This window comes from Lissotriton helveticus, chromosome 5_1 (genome assembly GCF_964261635.1).
Source record: "Lissotriton helveticus chromosome 5_1, aLisHel1.1, whole genome shotgun sequence".
In the NCBI taxonomy this organism is placed as follows: Eukaryota; Metazoa; Chordata; class Amphibia; order Caudata; family Salamandridae; genus Lissotriton; species Lissotriton helveticus.
In genome coordinates this window covers 260,084,733-260,106,777 of record NC_136065.1, presented here as the reverse complement: position 1 = coordinate 260,106,777, position 22,045 = coordinate 260,084,733, and positions in this window count along the sequence as shown.

Sequence of the window (22,045 nt, the reverse complement as noted above, 5' to 3'; positions counted from 1 at the left end):
GCAGAAATCAGGAGGGTGCAGCAAAAAAGGCATGTATGGCGGTGAGAAAAAGGAAAAATGGGAGGGTGAAAGACAGAATGCAAGAAAAAGGAGAGAAATTGGTCAGGAAATGAGAAGGAAAAAATCAAAAGGAGAATATTTAGCAAACTGAAGGAGATCTGGACGAATGGGGCAGATTGGAAGGAGTTAGGGAGGTGACAGTGACTGGGAGAAGAAGGAAAGGAGGGATGAGTGGAGAAGGGAAGGGAGGGAAAAGACACAAACTCTGAAACCCACTTGAAGGGGCACAGCTATCATTAGTGTAACCGGTGTAGTACCACCGCTGCCAAGGAGCACATTGCATCCAAGTACGGCTATCTTTCAATACCAACACCATCAAGAAAGGGCTTCTTTTTTTTTTTTTTTTGCATTATGGCCCCAAACAGCCTTGCCATGACGCTCAACTTTTAGTTTCAGGTTAATGCCGATAATCCTGGCTATGTGTACCCAGAAAGTAACCTGCACAATGCACTTTTTGCCCCGAGTTACAATAATTAATTCCTACACAATTAAAGAAAGCAATTAGGCTTGCAGTGTATGGGATTTTGTACTACAAACCACGCATCAGAATACCAGATGTCTATTGATCAAAAAGTTCGGTCTAAAACCTTATGAAATATGTAGATAAACCTAACAATTGGCTGCATATGCTAGTAACACATGGTAAAGCTTTGAACTAGTTAATGAGCCACAACCAGATTGAGAAGAACAACATTTCCTCATTGGCGCCATTTGGGGTCGCAGCTTCGCCCCCTGGCTTGCCTTTTGCTACTCCTAACACTGCCTCTGCGACCCCTGACCTAGAGGTGGCAAATTCAGTGCCAGGAACACAGGGGCAGCTGGGTCTCCACTCTTTATTTTCTGTCAATTTTTCATTACACTAATAGTGAATGAATAAAGTATTATTCACTAATGGTGTAACAAAAATGGAGTACAATAAGCTGGAATATGCCCTTCCATGGCAGCGGATATAAGTTAAAAAAATATATATATTTTAAACGTATGTTGTGTGCGTGCTTGCGGGTGAGTGTGTTTATGTGTGAGTGAAAGTGGAGGCCAAAGGGCATGTGATGGCACTTACCCTACCCCAGGCATTTTGGTGAATTGACATCCGTGCATTTCCTATTAGGGTGACCAACTGTAAATTTCACGGACTGCCCGTAATTTGGACCTCTTGTCCGTTGTCCATGAGGATCTCTTCCACGGACAACTTTTGTCCGTAATTTCAGACATTGGAGGGAGCTGTTCCCTGCAAGCAGCCTGAGAGTTCTGTAACTCTCACTGCCGGGGCAAGCTCCTGCTGTGATCACCTTAAGAAAATCAAGCCCTTCATCCCTATCGATGATTTCAAACTCGCTGTCCAATCCCTTGTTCTTTCTCGCATCGACTATGGCAATGCCATTCTCACCGGAATTCCCAAGATCCACCTAGCACCTCTTAAATCTGTGCTTAACCTTGCAGCTAGGCTTACCTCAGACTGCAAGCGATTCAACCACATATCCCCTGCCCTTAAATGGCTCCCCATTGAAGGTAGATCCACTTACAAAACAGCCTGCATTACACACAAAATTCTCCATCAGAATACACCGACCTACCTCGCTAACAAACTCACTAAAGCCGGTTGCTCCCGTTCCTTGAGAAGTACTAACACCCTCCTTCTTACCCCCCCTTCTAAAAAAGAAAACCACCCAGTCTCGATTCTTTTCCGGCGACGCTCCTTGCATTTGGAATGCCCTTCCAACTGACCTTCGCTGCAACCCTTCCTACTCTAGTTTAAAAAAAGAACACAAACTATTTCTCCTCAATAAATACTGGGGACCCTAATGCATATGTTATCTACCACTGGCTACATCTGTCCGACCCTATATGCATTCACTCTCCCTTTTTTTTTTTTTAGCCTTTCTCGCCCTTCCTCCTAGTCACTTCCCCCTCCCTGTTTACCACCTTCACTCCTCCTTGCTTCCCCCCTTCCCTTGTCCACCCTCAGAGCGCATCCCCTCCAACCCCCCCCCCCCACTTCTGCCCCTCCCGCTTCTCTTCCTTACCAACCTAACGGACAACTAACCTCCCTATCCTGACTCCGCAATTTTCCGGCTCCTTTTTCAATTTGTGCATTTTGTTGTGCTTATTTCCCATATTTATCATTTTGAAATCTGTCAGGCGGAGACCTATATGTTTATATACATTGATGCTATGTATGTCCCCTGACCTTTCTTGTCTCTAAAATGTAAAGCGCTCTGATACCCCCGGGTCTAGCCAGCGCTATATAAAACCTATAAAATTAAATAAATAAATAAATAAATCAATCAATGGCCTGCAGCAGCCCCTCCCCAACCTGGCACAGACTGCTATCAGCTCATTATCATTCTGTGTGTCAGCCTAGTTATCACATACAGAATGATAATGGCCCTCTCTGCACAGGGACCGCATGTGCTGGGCGTACTCCTGCCAGTGCCTACAGCATAGGAAGTGTTTAAGGTGTGGTTGGTTGATGTTGACTGTTTATCCAGAGAATCCGACATCAACAGTTTATTTACGTTCAGAAACTAAAAGGAACATAACTTAGGGCAACAGGGAATGTGGAGCAGGTAGGGCTTGAACTTAGACAGTGGCATAGCAAGCTTTGCTTGACCTATGGCGGACTCTGCCATGTTATAGTCTGAAATAAGTAATCTGTTTGCTTTTTTCCAGGGCCTTTTTTGCCTCTGGAATGTTTCAAGACAGACTTCAGAATTAGCTTCAGACACTGACAGAGGGAGAAATACATTCTAAGATGACTTGGTATTACATTTTGCTGAGGCTTCGTGATGGGGTTGGGAGTGCGAGGAGGGGGCAGGTATTAGGGAGACAAGAATTTCTGAGAGTACAACATTGCACAGAGGACATGCACTGGCAGACCTGATAGTCTGAGTTTAATGTGCTAACACATGCAGCATCAGCAAATTAGTGTGAGGTATGCAGGCGGGAGACACCAGGAGTAGAAAGAGATTGCTATGAATGTAAAGTAGTCCCTCACGCAGTTAAATTAAGTACTTGAGTTGAGGTGGAAGGATACACCAATAGCATTAGGTAGGATGAATGCTCCAGCGGGCTGAGCAAAGAAGTGATCGACTAAGTCTCAAGCCAATGGCTGAAAGAAGCTAGTCAAAGAAAGCCAATGTTTGAAAGGGGCAAATACGAAACATACTCTATATATTGTGAGCAATAGGCCTCTTGAACAGATGCTGTGTCAACTCAAAACCCAGTGATTAAAGAATAAAAAGTTGCTGCATTGATAGAGGGAGCATTAGTTGTGCTCTACAGCCAGAAAATGCCGTAAATGGGGATAATAAACATACAGTTGCCTTGATCTGAGCTTCTGAAACTGTGATGGAACGCAGGGCAGGCATTATTTTAGAGAGAGTAGGCAGAAGCCTTTGGAGCCTAGAAGAGGACACTAGATTGCAACAAAATCCATAAATGAAGGCCATATTGTTAAGGGTGAGGGAGTGGTCAAATGGCAAAATGCCATTTTGCATGGTCCTCCAAAAATCCTTGCACCAGAGCTGAATGAGGGACATATCCACATTGTCTAATCAATTTGAAGTAGGAGTCCTAGAGAAGGGCATTAATAATTGAGATTGCTGTACTTATTTTGGTGGTATATAGCAAGAAATGTCTACATTTCTCCCCCATTCTTTGAAAAACATTTCTTAAAGAACAGTGATTTTCTGTCTGTATATGTCATTTCTGTGATGGAAACTCCGAGTTAACTGTTCTGGCCCACAATAATAGCATAACACTCAGCAGCAAATTATAGGTCATGCAGGCTGGTTAATAACTCCCTTTTCCTGCTTAATCCTCTTATCCTCACACAAGACCTGGCCAGTATGGATCTTATCCATCAATCAGTACTGTACCAGCCCCTAAATCCAGGATTTGTAAAGTGCTGCAGATCACCTGAGAGGGTCTCAAGGCACTGGTTGGTACGTATGGGGAGATAAAGTGATTTTCCCAGAATCACAGGATGTTGAATCCAATTCCGAGACTCAAATCTGGATCCTACCAGCTCCAAAGTCAGCAGCTTCGGCCTTTACACCACAACCAATCATTATCAGCTGAACAAACATGGAATACCTGAAGCGATCGGACACGAAGCTGGTCAATCAGAACTGCACTCTAGTCCAGCACTGCAGGTCCAAATTATCTACATTCTATGTGTGCTGCATTACATCAGCACTCAGAAATTAGATGCTAGTAATAAAGTCCATCTGAGCAGATCTTCCCAATTACTTCTCTCACCAAACATGCCTGCTCAGGACCATGAACTGTAAACAAAATATCAGATTGGACAACCCCGTGCAGTAACCAAATCAATAGATAGTGAAGTACTACAAAAAGACCTGCACGGTTTCTCAAAGCTGCACACATACCCCAAAAAGATGTGAAGTGCACGATTTATTCAACCTAATATACATTTATTTTGACTTTATCTTATGTTGGTTGTCTACTTACTTATGTACTATAGCGTGACCTCCTTTGATGTGTCTGTAAAACATACCCTTTGTCCCGAATTTTGACCCATTGTCCTGAATTTTTACACTCCCCATCCTCAATTTGCACCCATGCCAGTTGGTCACCCTATTTCCGATATACAAAAGGTTAGCACGATGTCCACAGGTATACCTAAAGCTTAGATCCCCCGCTTGTTTGCTGCTGTTATTCATGAATGATCACAGTAAACGAGCGGTTTTAAACGGTGTTTAGGAAAGAAACGAAAACGGTACACTTAACTGCTGCATTATTTTCAAACACCTGTAGGTGGTGCAACAGGGCAAGAAATACGATTTGCGCTCTCATTCCGAGCAGCCCGGGAATGGAAATTAATGTATCGCTCCTGCTCACCGCAAAGTCAGAATTTACCGAATGCGACAAATACCATATGCGGACCGGTTTTGGGGAATAACGTGTATTTGGTGCACACCGCACCCCCGGATAAATACTGCAGTTACTGATTGATCACAAAAGTTATAATTGAGAAAAGTGCGGTCACAGCACTCACCACAGATATCGGAGGCTGCTAATGACCAGGGCTTCAATCTAGCTTTTAAAAAAACTGCTCTCCGTCTAAAAACTGTCAGCGATGATTATTTCCAGAGCATCTCTAATGCAAATGGAATGAAGAGATAATTTAGCGTAAAAAACAAAACACACAAATGCAGATTTTCACTTCCAGGGTGCATAGTTTAATTAAACAATTTTGAAGTGTGATAGAGCATATTTGAGTTAACATGGTTTGTCATTTAAGAAACATACTGAAGACAGAAATGGAATGAATGCAGATTATACCCGAATCTGCGTAAATATTTAGTTATGTGGCTATTTAAGACAACATGCTTGTTTACATTATTTCAGGGATAGTTTGTGGCTCAATTTCTAGTGGGAATCGAGGCCTCACTATGAATTGCAAGACCTGGGTGCCCAACCCTCAAAGTCATAAATCCTCGTCCACAAGTTTACCAACTCACATTCAGGAGTTCACCAAAGTTTCCTGAAGCTTAAGGCAGTCATAGATTTCCTCGAGCAAGTCTTAAACACATTTTTGAAATCCCATTTCCAAGAATGCAGAGCTGCCACCTCTGCATGAGTAATAGTAAGTGGTCTAAAATTAGGTACAGGGGAATGCCACCGCCTTTGTGCAATGGTACTTCTCCTCCCCGTCGGAAATTTTTTATTTCCTCAGGAGAAATCCCTCCTCCTACACCTTCGCAAATTTATGGGGCATTTCCTTCCCCCAGCCCCGTCTCGGAAAGGGATGACTCCTGCTCTTGCCAAGAGTATATTTCTAATCTTTTCTGGGGCAGAAAGAAGAGTTTCTGAATACATACACGTTTAAGTTTTTTGGTTGCTTTATCACCATCCCATCAGTAGATTTACTCACACAAAAATCTGTGTTGAGTTAATGCCTTTACCATTAAAAAAGAAAAAAAAGAAAATTTTGCACTCATAAAAAAAGCTCTATGCCAAACTTCCACATGACAGAGCTATTTCACAAAGGCTGTTATGAGTGCGTGAATTAGTATTACTGTAGTACTACTTTAAATTCTCATTGATGCATTTGTGAATAGGCCCCAAGATTTCAAAAAGAAAAAAGAGATTATTCACATATCACTATCCCATACTCAGAAAAATACTTCATGTATTGTGTCATGCCCCTTGGGACATCCCACAGTGCGGCCATAGAGTGGTGGCAGTACAAGGGTGGGGGGAGAGGGGTATGGAATCTAGCTGAGGAGGTGCTTGAGTAGTAGCAGAGGGTTCTTACATCTAGCTGTGGTGGTGCTTGAGTAGTAGTAGGGTGATCTGGAGTCTAGCTGTGGTGGTGCGTGAGTAGTAGCAGAGGGTTCTTGAGTTTAGCTGTGGTGGTGCGCTCCTATATGGTGGTGCTAGAGTAGTAGCAGGGGGTTGAGTCTAGCTGTGGTGGTGCTTGAGTAGTAGCAGAGGGTTCTTGAGTCAAGCTGTGGTGGTGTGCTCCTGTGTGGTGGTAGTGCTCGAGTAGTAGCAGGGAGTTCTTGATTCTAGCTGTGGTGGTGCGCTCCTTTGAGGAGGTGGTGCTCTAATAGTAGCAGGGGGTTCTTGAGTCTAGCTGTGGTGGTACGCTCCTGTGTGGTGGTGAGGAGGATCGAGTAGTAGCAGGGGGTCTTGAGTCTAGCAGTGGTGGTGCGTTCGTGTGTGGTGGTGCTTTAGTAGCAGGTGTTTTTTTTTATTCTAGCTGTGGTGATGTGCTCCTTTGAGGTGGTGCTGCTCGAGTAGTAGCAGGGGGTTCTGGAGCCTAGCTGTGGTGGTGCTCGACTAGTAGTTGAGGGTTCTTATGTCTAGCTATGGTGGTGCGCTCCGGTGTGGTGGTGGTGCTCGAGTGGTAGCAGGGGGTTCTGGAGTCTAGCTGTGGTGGTTGTGCTTAAGTAGTAGCAGGGGGTTCTGGAGTCTAGCTGTGGTGGTGCGCTCCTGTGTGGTGGTGCTTGAGTAGTAGCAGGGGGTTCTTGAATCTAGCTGTGGTGATGCTTGAGTAGTAGCAGGGGGTTCCTTAGTCTAGCTGTGGTGGTAGTGCTTAAGTAGTAGCAGAGGGTTTTTACGTCTAGCTGTGGTGGTACTGGAGTAGTAGCAGGGGTTCTTGAGACTAGCTGTGCTGGTGCTCGACTAGTAGTTGAGGGTTCTTATGTCTAGCTATGGTGGTGCGCTCCGGTGTGGTGGTAGTGCTTGAGTAGTAGCAGGGGGTTCTTGATTTTAGGTGTGGTGGAGCACTCCTTTGAGGTTGTGGTGCTCGAGTAGTAGCAGGGGGTTCTTGAGTCTAGCAGTGGCGGTGCTTGAGTAGTAGCAGGGGGTTATTGAGTCTAGCTGAGGTGGTGCTTGAATAGTAGCAGGGGGTTCTTTGGTCTAGCTGTGGTGGTTGTGCTCAAGTAGTAGAAGGGGGTTCTTGAGTCTAGCTGTGGTGGTGCTCTAGTAGTACCTGGGGGTTCTTACGTCTAGCTGTGGTGGTGCTTGAGTAGTTCCTGGGGTTCTTCCGTCTAGCTGTGGTGGGGTTCTTCCGTCTAGCTGTGGTGGTGCGCTCCTGAGTGGTGGTGGTGCTTGAGTAGTAGCAGAGGGTTTTTACGTCTACCTTTGGTGGTACGCTCCTGTGTGGTGGTGCTCGAGTAGTAGCAGGGGGTTCTTTAGTCTAGCTGTGGTGGTGCTTGAGTAGTACCTGGGGGTTCTTGAGTCTAGCTGTGGTGGTGCTTGAGTAGTAGCAGGGGTTTCTTGAGTCTAGCTGTGGTGGTGCACTCCTGGGTGGTGGTGGTGGTGGTGGTGATGTTGACTGAGTAGTAGCAGAGGGTTCTTACGTCTAGCTGTGGTGGTGCTTTAGAAGTAGCAGGGGGTTCTTGAGTCTAGCTGTGGTGGTGCTTGAATAGTAGCAGGAGGTTCTTGAGTCTAGCTGTGGTGGTTCACTCCTGTGTGGTGGTGATGCTCGAGTAGTAACAGGGGGGTTATTGAGTCTAGCTGTGGTGATGGTGGTGCTTGAGTAGTAGCAGGGGGTTCTTGATTCTAGCTGTGGTTATGGTGGTGCTTAAGTAGCAGCAGGGTTTCTTGATTCTAGCTGTGGTGGTGCTCTCCTGTGTGGAGGTGGTGCTTAAGTAGCAGCAGGGGTTTCTTAGGTCTAGCTGTGGTGGTGCGCTCTTGTGTGGTGGTGCTGGAGTAGTAGCAGGGGGTTCTTGAGTCTAGCTGTGGTGGTGCTTCAGTAGTAGCAGGGGGTTCTTGATTCTAGCTGTGGTTATGGTGGTACTTAAGTAGCAGCAGGGGTTTCTTGAGTCTAGCTGTGGTGGTGCGCTCCTGTGTGGTGGTGATGCTTGAGTAGTAGCAGGGGGTTCTTGAGTCTAGCTGTGGTGGTGCTTACGTAGTAGCAGGGGGTTCTTGAGTCCAGCTATGGTGGTGCGCTCCTGTGTGGTGGTGCTGGAGTAGTAGCAGAGGGTTCTCACGTCTAGCTGTGGTGGTGCTGGAGTAGTAGCAGGGGGTTCTAGAGCCAAGCTGTGGTGGTGCTAGAGTAGTAGTAGGGGGTTCTTGAGTCTAGCTGTGGTGGTGCTTACGTAGTAGCAGGGGGTTCTTCAGTCTAGCTATGGTGGTGCTTGAGTAGTAGCAGAGGGGTTCTTGAGTCTAGCTGTGGTAGTGGTATCCTGTGTGGAGGTGGTGCTAGAGTAGTAGCAGGGTTTCTTGAGTCTAGCTGTGGTGGTGCTTACGTAGTAGCAGGGGGTTCTTGAGTCTAGCTGTGGTGGTGCTCGAGTAGTAGCAGGGGTTTCTTGAGTCAAGCTGTGGTGGTGCTCGAGTAGTAGCAGGGGGTTCTTTAGTCTAGCTGTGGTGGTGCTTGAGTAGTACCTGGGGGTTCTTGCGTCTAGCTGTGGTGGTGCTTGAGTGGTAGGTGAGGGTTCTTACGTCTAGCTGTGGTGGTGCACCCCTGAGTGGTGGTAGTGGTGCTGGAGTAGTAGCAGAGGGTTCTTACATCTAGCTGTGGTGGTGCTTGAGTAGTAGCAGGGGGTTCTTGAGTCTAGCTGTGGTGGTTTGCTCATGTGTTGATGTGGTGCTTGAGTAGAAGCAGGGGGGTTCTTGATTCTAGCTGTGGTTATGGTGGTGCTTAAGTAGCAGCAGGGGTATCTTGATTCTAGCTGTGGTGGTGCTCTCCTGTGTGGAGGTGGTGCTTAAGTAGCAGCAGGGGGTTCTTGAGTCTAGCTGTGGTGGTGCTTATGTAGTAGCAGGGGGTTCTTGAGTCCAGCTATGGTGGTGCGCGCCTGTGTGGTGGTGCTGGAGTAGTAGCAGAGGATTCTCACGTCTAGCTGTGGTGGTGCTGGAGTAGTAGCAGGGGGTTCTTGAGTCTAGCTATGGTGGTGCTTACGTAGTAGCAGGAGGTTCTTGAGTCTAGCTGTGGTGGTGCTTGAGTAGTAGCAGGGGGTTCTTGAGTCTAGCTGTGGTAGTGCTCTCCTGTGTGGAGGTGGTGCTAGAGTAGTAGCAGGGGTTTCTTAAGTCTAGCTGTGGTGGTGGTTACGTAGTAGCAGGGGGTTTTTGAGTCTAGCTGTGGTGGTGCTTGAGTAGTAGCAGGGGTTTCTTGAGTCAAGCTGTGGTGGTGCTCGAGTAGTAGCAGGGGATTCTTTAGTCTAGCTGTGGTGGTGCTTGAGTAGTACCTTGGGGGTTCTTGCGTCTAGCTGTGGTGGTGCTAGAGTAGTAGCAGGGGGTTGAGTCTAGCTGTGGTGGTGCTTGAGTAGTAGCAGAGGGTTCTTACATCTAGCTGTGGTGGTGCTTGAGTAGTAGCAGGAGGTTCTTGAGTCTAGCAGTGGAGGTGCTTGACTAGTAGGAGGGGGTTCTTGAGTAGCTGTGGTGGTGCTAGAGTAGTAGCGGAGGGTTCTTGAGTCTAGCTGTAGTGGTGCGCTCCTGTGTGGTGGTGGTGTTTGAGTAGTAGCAGGGGGCTCTTGATTCTAGCTGTGGTTATGGTGGTGCTTAAGTAGCAGCAGGGGGGTTCTTGAGTCTAGCTGTGGTGGTGCTTACATAGTAGCAGGGGGTTCTTGAGTCCAGCTATGGTGGTGCGCTCCTGTGTGGTGGTGCTGGAGTAGTAGCAGAGGGTTCTAACGTCTAGCTGTGGTGGTGCTGGAGTAGTAGCAGGGGGTTCTGGAGCCAAGCTGTGGTGGTGCTAGAGTAGTAGTAGGGGGATCTTGAGTCTAGCTGTGGTGGTGCTTACGTAGTAGCAGGGGGTTCTTGAGTCTAGCTGTGGTGGAGCTTGAGTAGTAGCAGGGGGTTCTTGAGTCTAGCTGTGGTGGTGCTTACGTAGTAGCAGGGGGTTCTTGAGTCTAGCTCTGGTGGTGCTTACATATTAGCAGGGGGTTCTTGAGTCTAGCTGTGGTGGTGCTTGAATAGTAGCGGGGGGTTCTTGAGTCTAGCTGTCATGGTGGTGGTGGTGCTTGAGTAGTAGCAGGGAGCTCTGGAATCTAGCTGTTGTAGTGCGCTCCTGTGTGGTAGTGGTGCTCGAGTAATAGCAGGGGGTTCTTACGTCTAGCTGTGGTGGTGCTAGAGTAGTAGCAGGACGTTCTTGAATCTAGCTGTGGTGGTGCGCTCCTGTGTGGTGGTGCTAGACTAGTAGCAGGGGGTTCTTGAGTCTAGCTGTCATGGTGGTGGTGGTGCTTGAGTAGTAGCAGGGAGCTCTGGAATCTAGCTGTTGTAGTGCGCTCCTGTGTGGTAGTGGTGCTCGAGTAATAGCAGGGGGTTCTTACGTCTAGCTGTGGTGGTGCTAGAGTAGTAGCAGGACGTTCTTGAATCTAGCTGTGGTGGTTCGCTCCTGTGTGGTGGTGTTGCTTGAGTAGTAGCAAAGGGTTCTTACGTCTAGCTGTGGTGGTGCACCCCTAAGTGTTGGTGGTGGTGGAGTAGTAGCAGGGGTTCTGGAGTCTAGCTGTGGTGGTGCTTGAGTAGTAGCAGATGGGTCTTGAGTCTAGCTGCGGTGGTGCTTGAGTAGTAGCAGGGGGTTCTCGACCCTAGCTGTGGTGGTGCTTGAGTAGTAGCAGGAGGTTCTTGAGTCTAGCAGTGGTGGTGCTTGAGTAGTAGTAGAGGGTTCTTACATCTAGCTGTGGTGGTGCTTGAGTAGTAGCAGGGGGTTCTCGACCCTAGCTGTGGTGGTGCTTGAGTAGTAGCAGGAGGTTCTTGAGTCTAGCAGTGGTGGTGCTTGAGTAGTAGCAGAGGGTTCTTACATCTAGCTGTGGTGGTGCTTGAGTAGTAGCAAGGGTTTCTTTAGTCTAGCTGTGGTGGTGTGCTTCAGTGTGGTGGTGCTTGAGCAGTAGCAGAGGGTTCTTACATCTAGCTGTGGTGGTGCTTGAGTAGTAGCATGGGGTTTTTACATCTAGCTGTGGTGGTACACTCCTGTGTGGTGGTGGTAGAGTAGTAGTAGGGGGTTCCGGAGCCAAGCTGTGGTGGTGCTTGAGTAGTAGCAGGGGTTTCTTGAGTCTAGCTGTGGTGGTGGGCTCCTGAGTGGTGGTGGTGCTTGAGTAGTAGCAAAGGGTTCTTACATCTAGCTGTGGTGGTGCTGGAGTAGTAGCAGGACGTTCTTGAAACTAGTTGTGGTGGTACGCTCCTGTGTGGTGGTGCTAGAGTAGTAGCAGGGGGTTCTTGAGTCTAGCTGTGGTGGTGTGCACTTTTAAGGTGGTGGTGCTTGAGTAGTAGCAGATGGGTCTTGAGTCTAGCAGTGGTGGTGCTTGAGTAGTAGCAGGGGTTTCGAGAGTCTAGCTGTGGTGGTGCTCTCCTGTGTGGAGGTGGTGCTTGAGTAGTAGCAGGGGTTTCTTGAGTCTAGCTGTGGTGGTGCTTGAGTAGTAGCAGGGGGTTCTCGACCCTAGCTGTGGTGGTGGTTGAGTATTAGCAGGGGGTTCTTGAGTCTAGCTGTGGTGGTTTGCTCATGTGTTGATGTGGTGCTTGAGTAGAAGCAGGGGGTTCTTGATTCTAGCTGTGGTTATGGTGGTGCTTAAGTAGCAGCAGGGGTTTCTTGATTCTAGCTGTGGTGGTGCTCTCCTGTGTGGAGGTGGTGCTTAAGTAGCAGCAGGGGGTTCTTGAGTCTAGCTGTGGTGGTGCTCTAGCAGTAGCAGGGGGTTCTTGAGTCTAGCTATGGTGATGCGCTCCTTTGTGGTGGTGCTTGAGTAGTAGCAGGGGGTTCTTGAATCTAGCTGTGTTGGTGCTTGAGTAGTAGCAGGGGGTTCCTTAGTCTAGCTGTGGTGGTTGTGCTTAAGTAGTAGCAGGGGGTTCTGGAGTCTAGCTGTGGTGGTGCGCTCCTGTGTGGTGGTGCTTGAGTAGTAGCAGGGGGTTCTTGAATCTAGCTGTGGTGATGCTTGAGTAGTAGCATGGGGTTCTTGAGTCTAGCTGTGTTGGTGCTTGAGTAGTAGCAGGGGGTTCCTTAGTCTAGCTGTGGTGGTGGTGCTTAAGTAGTAGCAGAGGGTTTTTACGTCTAGCTGTGGTGGTACTGGAGTAGTAGCAGGGGTTCTTGAGACTAGCTGTGGTGGAGCTTGAGTAGTAGCAGGGGGTTCTTGAGTCTAGCTGTGGTGGTGCTTACGTAGTAGCAGGGGGTTCTTGAGTCTAGCTCTGGTGGTGCTTACATATTAGCAGGGGGTTCTTGAGTCTAGCTGTGGTGGTGCGCTCCTGTGTGGTGGTGCTAGACTAGTAGCAGGGGGTTCTTGAGTCTAGCTGTCATGGTGGTGGTGGTGCTTGAGTAGTAGCAGGGAGGTCTGGAATCTAGCTGTTGTAGTGCGCTCCTGTGTGGTAGTGGTGCTCGAGTAATAGCAGGGGGTTCTTACGTCTAGCTGTGGTGGTGCTTGAGTAGTAGCAGGACGTTCTTGAATCTAGCTGTGGTGGTTCGCTCCTGTGTGGTGGTGTTGCTTGAGTAGTAGCAAAGGGTTCTTACGTCTAGCTGTGGTGGTGCACCCCTGAGTGTTGGTGGTGGTGGAGTAGTAGCAGGGGTTCTGGAGTCTAGCTGTGGTGGTGCTTGAGTAGTAGCAGATGGGTCTTGAGTCTAGCTGCGGTGGTGCTTTAGTAGCAGGGGGTTCTCGACCCTAGCTGTGGTGGTGCTTGAGTAGTAGCAGGAGGTTCTTGAGTCTAGCAGTGGTGGTGCTTGAGTAGTAGTAGAGGGTTCTTACATCTAGCTGTGGTGGTGCTTGAGTAGTAGCAGGGGGTTCTCGACCCTAGCTGTGGTGGTGCTTGAGTAGTAGCAGGAGGTTCTTGAGTCTAGCAGTGGTGGTGCTTGAGTAGTAGCAGAGGGTTCTTACATCTAGCTGTGGTGGTGCTTGAGTAGTAGCAAGGGTTTCTTTAGTCTAGCTGTGGTGGTGTGCTTCAGTGTGGTGGTGCTTGAGCAGTAGCAGAGGGTTCTTACATCTAGCTGTGGTGGTGCTTGAGTAGTAGCATGGGGTTTTTACATCTAGCTGTGGTGGTACACTCCTGTGTGGTGGTGGTAGAGTAGTAGTAGGGGGTTCCGGAGCCAAGCTGTGGTGGTGCTTGAGTAGTAGCAGGGGTTTCTTGAGTCTAGCTGTGGTGGTGGGCTCCTGAGTGGTGGTGGTGGTGCTTGAGTAGTAGCAAAGGGTTCTTACATCTAGCTGTGGTGGTGCTGGAGTAGTAGCAGGACGTTCTTGAAACTAGTTGTGGTGGTACGCTCCTGTGTGGTGGTGCTAGAGTAGTAGCAGGGGGTTCTTGAGTCTAGCTGTGGTGGTGTGCACTTTTAAGGTGGTGGTGCTTGAGTAGTAGCAGATGGGTCTTGAGTCTAGCAGTGGTGGTGCTTGAGTAGTAGCAGGGGTTTCGAGAGTCTAGCTGTGGTGGTGCTCTCCTGTGTGGAGGTGGTGCTTGAGTAGTAGCAGGGGGTTCTCGACCCTAGCTGTGGTGGTGGTTGAGTAGTAGCAGGGGGTTCTTGAGTCTAGCTGTGGTGGTGCTTATGTAGTAGCAGGGGGTTCTTGAGTCTAGCTGTGGTGGTGCGCTCCTGTGTGGTGGTGCTGGAGTAGTAGCAGAGGATTCTCACGTCTAGCTGTGGTGGTGCTGGAGTAGTAGCAGGGGGTTCTTGAGTCTAGCTGTGGTGGTGCTTACGTAGTAGCAGGAGGTTCTTGAGTCTAGCTGTGGTGGTGCTTGAGTAGTAGCAGGGGGTTATTGAGTCTAGCTGTGGTAGTGCTCTCCTGTGTGGAGGTGGTGCTAGAGTAGTAGCAGGGGTTTCTTGAGTCTAGCTGTGGTGGTCGTTACGTAGTAGCAGGGGGTTTTTGAGTCTAGCTGTGGTGGTGCTTGAGTAGTAGCAGGGGTTTCTTGAGTCAAGCTGTGGTGGTGCTCGAGTAGTAGCAGGGGGTTGAGTCTAGCTGTGGTGGTGCTTGAGTAGTAGCAGAGGGTTCTTACATCTAGCTGTGGTGGTGCTTGAGTAGTAGCAGGAGGTTCTTGAGTCTAGCAGTGGAGGTGCTTGAGTAGTAGGAGGGGGTTCTTGAGTAGCTGTGGGGGTTCTTGAGTAGCTGTGGTGGTGCTAGAGTAGTAGCGGAGGGTTCTGGAGCCAAGCTGTGGTGGTGCTAGAGTAGTAGTAGGGGGATCTTGAGTCTAGCTGTGGTGGTGCTTACGTAGTAGCAGGGGGTTCTTGAGTCTAGCTGTGGTGGAGCTTGAGTAGTAGCAGGGGGTTCTTGAGTCTAGCTGTGGTAGTGGTCTCCTGTGTGGAGGTGGTGCTAGAGTAGTAGCAGGGGTTTCTTGAGTCTAGCTGTGGTGGTGCTTGATTAGTAGCGGGGGGTTCTTGAGTCAAGCTGTGGTGGTGCGCTCCTGTGTGGTGGTGCTAGAGTAGTAGCAGGGGGTTCTTGAGTCTAGCTGTCATGGTGGTGGTGGTGCTTGAGTAGTAGCAGGGAGTTCTGGAATCTAGCTGTGGTAGTGCGCTCCTGTGTGGTAGTGGTGCTCGAGTAATAGCAGGGGGTTCTTACGTCTAGCTGTGGTGGTGCTTGAGTAGTAGCGGGGGTTTCTTGAGTCAAGCTGTGGTGGTGCGCTCCTGTGTGGTGGTGCTAGAGTAGTAGCAAGGGGTTCTTGAGTCTAGCGGTCATGGTGGTGCTTGAGCAGTAGCAGGGAGTTCTGGAATCTAGCTGTGGTAGTGCGCTCCTGTGTGGTAGTGGTGCTCGAGTAATAGCAGGGGGTTCTTACGTCTAGCTGTGGTGGTGCTTGAGTAGTAGCGGAGGGTTCTTGAGTCTAGCTGTAGTGGTGCGCTCCTGTGTGGTGGTGGTGCTTGAGTAGTAGAAGAAGGTTCTTGAATCTAGCTGTGGTGGTTCGCTCCTGTGTGGTGGTGTTGCTTGAGTAGTATCAGAGGGTTCTTCCGTCTAGCTGTGGTGGTGCTGGAGTAGTAGCAGGACGTTCTTGAATCTAGCTGTGGTGGTTCGCTCCAGTGTGGTGGTGTTGCTTGAGTAGTAGCAAGGGGTTCTTACGTCTAGCTGTGGTGGTGCACTCCTGTGTGTTGCTTGAGTAGTAGCAGGGGGTTTTTGAGACTAGCTGTGTTGGTGCTTGAGTAGTAGCAGGGGGTTCTTTAGTCTAGCTGTGGTGGTGCTTGAGTAGTACCTGAGGTTTCCTACGTCTAGCTGTGGTAGTGCACCCCTGAGTGTTGGTGGTGGTGGAATAGTAGCAGGGGTTCTGGAGTCTAGCTATGGTGGTGCTTGAGTAGTAGCAGGGGGTTCTCGACCCTAGCTGTGGTGGTGCTTGAGTAGTAGCAGGAGGTTCTTGAGTCTAGCAGTGGTGGTGCTTGAGTAGTAGCAGAGGGTTCTTACATCTAGCTGTGGTGGTGCTTGAGTAGTAGCAAGGGTTTCTTTAGTCTAGCTGTGGTGGTACGCTCCTGTGTGGTGGTGAGGAGGATCGAGTAGTAGCAGGGGGTCTTGAGTCTAGCAGTGGTGGTGCGTTCGTGTGTGGTGGTGCTTTAGTAGCAGGTGTTTTTTTTTTATTCTAGCTGTGGTGATGTGTTCCTTTGAGGTGGTGCTGCTCGAGTAGTAGCAGGGGGTTCTGGAGCCTAGCTGTGGTGGTGCTCGACTAGTAGTTGAGGGTTCTTATGTCTAGCTATGGTGGTGCGCTCCGGTGTGGTGGTGGTGCTCGAGTGGTAGCAGGGGGTTCTGGAGCCTAGCTGTGGTGGTCCTCTAGCAGTAGCAGGGGGTTCTTGAGTCTAGCTATGGTGATGCGCTCCTTTGTGGTGGTGCTTGAGCAGGGGGCTTCTTGAGTCTAGCTGCGGTGGTGCGCTCCTGTGTGGTGGTGCTTGAGTAGTAGCAGGGGGTTCTTGAATCTAGCTGTGGCGATGCTTGAGTAGTAGCATGGGGTTCTTGAGTCTAGCTGTGTTGGTGCTTGAGTAGTAGCAGGGGTTTCCTTAGTCTAGCTGTGGTGGTTGTGCTTAAGTAGTAGCAGGGGGTTCTGGAGTCTAGCTGTGGTGGTGCGCTCCTGAGTAGTGGTGGTGCTTAAGTAGTAGCAGAGGGTTTTTACGTCTAGCTGTGGTGGTACTGGAGTAGTAGCAGGGGTTCTTGAGACTAGCTGTGCTAGTGCTCGAGTGGTAGCAGGGGGTTCTTGAGTCTAGCTGTGGTGGTGCGCTCCTATGTGGTGGTAGTGCCAGAGTACTAGCAGGGGTTCTTGAGCCTAGCTGTGGTGGTGCTCGACTAGTAGTTGAGGGTTCTTATGTCTAGCTATGGTGGTGCGCTCCGGTGTGGTGGTGGTGCTCTAGTGGTAGCAGGGGGTTCTGGAGCCTAGCTGTGGTGGTGCTCTAGCAGTAGCAGGGGGTTCTTGAGTCTAGCTATGGTGATGCGCTCCTTTGTGGTGGTGCTTGAGTAGTAGCAGGGGGTTCTTGAATCTAGCTGTGTTGGTGCTTGAGTAGTAGCAGGGGGTTCCTTAGTCTAGCTGTGGTGGTTGTGCTTAAGTAGTAGCAGGGGGTTCTGGAGTCTAGCTGTGGTGGTGCGCTCCTGTGTGGTGGTGCTTGAGTAGTAGCAGGGGGTTCTTGAATCTAGCTGTGGTGATGCTTGAGTAGTAGCATGGGGTTCTTGAGTCTAGCTGTGTTGGTGCTTGAGTAGTACCAGGGGGTTCCTTAGTCTAGCTGTGGTGGTGGTGCTTAAGTAGTAGCAGAGGGTTTTTACGTCTAGCTGTGGTGGTACTGGAGTAGTAGCAGGGGTTCTTGAGACTAGCTGTGCTGGTGCTCGACTAGTAGTTGAGGGTTCTTATGTCTAGCTATGGTGGTGCGCTCCGGTGTGGTGGTAGTGCTTGAGTAGTAGCAGGGGGTTCTTGATTTTAGGTGTGGTGGAGCACTCCTTTGAGGTTGTGGTGCTCGAGTAGTAGCAGGGGGTTATTGAGTCTAGCTGAGGTGGTGCTTGAATAGTAGCAGTGGGTTCTTTGGTCTAGCTGTGGTGGTTGTGCTCAAGTAGTAGAAGGGGGTTCTTGAGTCTAGCTGTGGTGGTGCTCTAGTAGTACCTGGGGGTTCTTACGTCTAGCTGTGGTGGTGCTTGAGTAGTTCCTGGGGTTCTTCCGTCTAGCTGTGGTGGGGTTCTTCCGTCTAGCTGTGGTGGTGCGCTCCTGAGTGGTGGTGGTGCTTGAGTAGTAGCAGAGGGTTTTTACGTCTACCTTTGGTGGTACGCTCCTGTGTGGTGGTGCTCGAGTAGTAGCAGGGGGTTCTTTAGTCTAGCTGTGGTGGTGCTTCAGTAGTACCTGGGGGTTCTTGAGTCTAGCTGTGGTGGTGCTTGAGTAGTAGCAGGGGTTTCTTGAGTCTAGCTGTGGTGGTGCACTCCTGGGTGGTGGTGGTGGTTCAGATGTTGACTGAGTAGTAGCAGAGGGTTCTTACGTCTAGCTGTGGTGGTGCTTTAGAAGTAGCAGGGGGTTCTTGAGTCTAGCTGTGGTGGTGCTTGAATAGTAGCAGGAGGTTCTTGAGTCTAGCTGTGGTGGTTCACTCCTGTGTGGTGGTGATGCTCGAGTAGTAACAGGGGGGTTATTGAGTCTAGCTGTGGTGATGGTGGTGCTTGAGTAGTAGCAGGGGGTTCTTGAGTCTAGCTGTGGTGGTTTGCTCATGTGTTGAGGTGGTGCTGAGTAGTAGCAGGGGGTTCTTGATTCTAGCTGTGGTTATGGTGGTGCTTAAGTAGCAGCAGGGTTTCTTGATTCTAGCTGTGGTGGTGCTCTCCTGTGTGGAGGTGGTGCTTAAGTAGCAGCAGGGGTTTCTTAGGTCTAGCTGTGGTGGTGCGCTCTTGTGTGGTGGTGCTGGAGTAGTAGCAGGGGGTTCTTGAGTCTAGCTGTGGTGGTGCTTCAGTAGTAGCAGGGGGTTCTTGATTCTAGCTGTGGTTATGGTGGTACTTAAGTAGCAGCAGGGGTTTCTTGAGTCTAGCTGTGGTGGTGCGCTCCTGTGTGGTGGTGATGCTTGAGTAGTAGCAGGGGGTTCTTGAGTCTAGCTGTGGTGGTGCTTACGTAGTAGCAGGGGGTTCTTGAGTCCAGCTATGGTGGTGCGCTCCTGTGTGGTGGTGCTGGAGTAGTAGCAGAGGGTTCTCACGTCTAGCTGTGGTGGTGCTTACGTAGTAGCAGGGGGTTCTTCAGTCTAGCTATGGTGGTGCTTGAGTAGTAGCAGAGGGGTTCTTGAGTCTAGCTGTGGTAGTGGTATCCTGTGTGGAGGTGGTGCTAGAGTAGTAGCAGGGGTTTCTTGAGTCTAGCTGTGGTGGTGCTTACGTAGTAGCAGGGGGTTCTTGAGTCTAGCTGTGGTGGTGCTTGAGTGGTAGCAGGGGTTTCTTGAGTCAAGCTGTGGTGGTGCTCGAGTAGTAGCAGGGGGTTCTTTAGTCTAGCTGTGGTGGTGCTTGAGTAGTACCTGGGGGTTCTTGCGTCTAGCTGTGGTGGTGCTTGAGTGGTAGGTGAGGGTTCTTACGTCTAGCTGTGGTGGTGCACCCCTGAGTGGTGGTAGTGGTGCTGGAGTAGTAGCAGAGGGTTCTTACATCTAGCTGTGGTGGTGCTTGAGTAGTAGCAGGGGGTTCTCGACCCTAGCTGTGGTGGTGGTTGAGTAGTAGCAGGGGGTTCTTGATTCTAGCTGTGGTTATGGTGGTGCTTAAGTAGCAGCAGGGGTATCTTGATTCTAGCTGTGGTGGTGCTCTCCTGTGTGGAGGTGGTGCTTAAGTAGCAGCAGGGGGTTCTTGAGTCTAGCTGTGGTGGTGCTTATGTAGTAGCAGGGAGTTCTTGAGTCCAGCTATGGTGGTGCGCGCCTGTGTGGTGGTGCTGGAGTAGTAGCAGAGGATTCTCACGTCTAGCTGTGGTGGTGCTGGAGTAGTAGCAGGGGGTTCTTGAGTCTAGCTATGGTGGTGCTTACGTAGTAGCAGGAGGTTCTTGAGTCTAGCTGTGGTGGTGCTTGAGTAGTAGCAGGGGGTTCTTGAGTCTAGCTGTGGTAGTGCTCTCCTGTGTGGAGGTGGTGCTAGAGTAGTAGCAGGGGTTTCTTGAGTCTAGCTGTGGTGGTGGTTACGTAGTAGCAGGGGGTTTTTGAGTCTAGCTGTGGTGGTGCTTGAGTAGTAGCAGGGGTTTCTTGAGTCAAGCTGTGGTGGTGCTCGAGTAGTAGCAGGGGATTCTTTAGTCTAGCTGTGGTGGTGCTTGAGTAGTACCTTGGGGGTTCTTGCGTCTAGCTGTGGTGGTGCTAGAGTAGTAGCAGGGGGTTGAGTCTAGCTGTGGTGGTGCTTGAGTAGTAGCAGAGGGTTCTTACATCTAGCTGTGGTGGTGCTTGAGTAGTAGCAGGAGGTTCTTGAGTCTAGCAGTGGAGGTGCTTGACTAGTAGGAGGGGGTTCTTGAGTAGCTGTGGTGGTCCTAGAGTAGTAGCGGAGGGTTCTTGAGTCTAGCTGTAGTGGTGCGCTCCTGTGTGGTGGTGTTGCTTGAGTAGTAGCAAAGGGTTCTTACGTCTAGCTGTGGTGGTGCTGGAGTAGTAGCAGGACGTTCTTGAATCTAGCTGTGGTGGTTCGCTCCTGTGTGGTGGTGTTGCTTGAGTAGTAGCAGAGGGTTCTTACGTCTAGATGTGGTGGTGCTTGAGTAGTAGCAGGGGGTCCTGGAGTCTAGCTGTGGTGGTGTGCTCCTGAGTGGGGGTGGTGCTTGACTAGTAGCGGAGAGTTCTCGAGTCTAGCTGTAGTGGTGCTCTCCTGTGTGGTGGTGGTGCTTGAATAGTAGAAGGAGGTTCTTGAATCTAGCTGTGGTGGCTCGCTCTGTGTGGTGGTGCTAGAGTAGTAGCAGGGGGTTTGTGAGTCTAGCTGTGGTGGTACTTCAGTAGTAGCAGGGGGCTCTTGATTCTAGCTGTGGTTATGGTGGTGCTTAAGTAGCAGCAGGGGGTTCTTGAGTCTAGCTGTGGTGGTGCTTACATAGTAGCAGGGGGTTCTTCAGTCCAGCTATGGTGGTGCGCTCCTGTGTGGTGGTGCTGGAGTAGTAGCAGAGGGTTCTAACGTCTAGCTGTGGTGGTGCTGGAGTAGTAGCAGGGGGTTCTGGAGCCAAGCTGTGGTGGTGCTAGAGTAGTAGTAGGGGGATCTTGAGTCTAGCTGTGGTGGTGCTTACGTAGTAGCAGGGGGTTCTTGAGTCTAGCTGTGGTGGAGCTTGAGTAGTAGCAGGGGGTTCTTGAGTCTAGCTGTGGTGGTGCTTACGTAGTAGCAGGGGGTTCTTGAGTCTAGCTCTGGTGGTGCTTACATAGTAGCAGGGGGTTCTTGAGTCTAGCTGTGGTGGTGCTTGAATAGTAGCGGGGGCTTCTTGAGTCAAGCTGTGGTGGTGCGCTCCTGTGTGGTGGTGCTAGACTAGTAGCAGGGGGTTCTTGAGTCTAGCGGTCATGGTGGTGGTGGTGCTTGAGTAGTAGCAGGGAGTTCTGGAATCTAGCTGTGGTAGTGCGCTCCTGTGTGGTAGTGGTGCTCGAGTAATAGCAGGGGGTTCTTACGTCTAGCTGTGGTGGTGCTTGAGTAGTAGCAGGACGTTCTTGAATCTAGCTGTGGTGGTTCGCTCCTGTGTGGTGGTGTTGCTTGAGTAGTAGCAAAGGGTTCTTACGTCTAGCTGTGGTGGTGCACCCCTGAGTGTTGGTGGTGGTGGAGTAGTAGCAGGGGTTCTGGAGTCTAGCTGTGGTGGTGCTTGAGTAGTAGCAGATGGGTCTTGAGTCTAGCTGCGGTGGTGCTTGAGTAGTAGTAGTAGAGGGTTCTTACATCTAGCTGTGGTGGTGCTTGAGTAGTGGCAGGGGGTTCTCGACCCTAGCTGTGGTGGTGCTTGAGTAGTAGCAGGAGGTTCTTGAGTCTAGCAGTGGTGGTGCTTGAGTAGTAGTAGAGGGTTCTTACATCTAGCTGTGGTGGTGCTTGAGTAGTAGCAGGGGGTTCTCGACCCTAGCTGTGGTGGTGCTTGAGTAGTAGCAGGAGGTTCTTGAGTCTAGCAGTGGTGGTGCTTGAGTAGTAGCAGAGGGTTCTTACATCTAGCTGTGGTGGTGCTTGAGTAGTAGCAAGGGTTTCTTTAGTCTAGCTGTGGTGGTGTGCTTCAGTGTGGTGGTGCTTGAGCAGTAGCAGAGGGTTCTTACATCTAGCTGTGGTGGTGCTTGAGTAGTAGCAAGGGTTTCTTTAGTCTAGCTGTGGTGGTACGCTCCTGTGTGGTGGTGAGGAGGATCGAGTAGTAGCAGGGGGTCTTGAGTCTAGCTGTGGTGGTGGGCTCCTGAGTGGTGGTGGTGGTGGTGGTGCTTGAGCAGTAGCATGGGGTTTTTACATCTAGCTGTGGTGGTACACTCCTGTGTGGTGGTGGTAGAGTAGTAGTAGGGGGTTCCGGAGCCAAGCTGTGGTGGTGCTTGAGTAGTAGCAGGGGTTTCTTGAGTCTAGCTGTGGTGGTGGGCTCCTGAGTGGTGGTGGTGGTGGTGCTTGAGTAGTAGCAAAGGGTTCTTACGTCTAGCTGTGGTGGTGCTGGAGTAGTAGCAGGACGTTCTTGAAACTAGTTGTGGTGGTACGCTCCTGTGTGGTGGTGCTAGAGTAGTAGCAGGGGGTTCTTGAGTCTAGCTGTGGTGGTGTGCACTTTT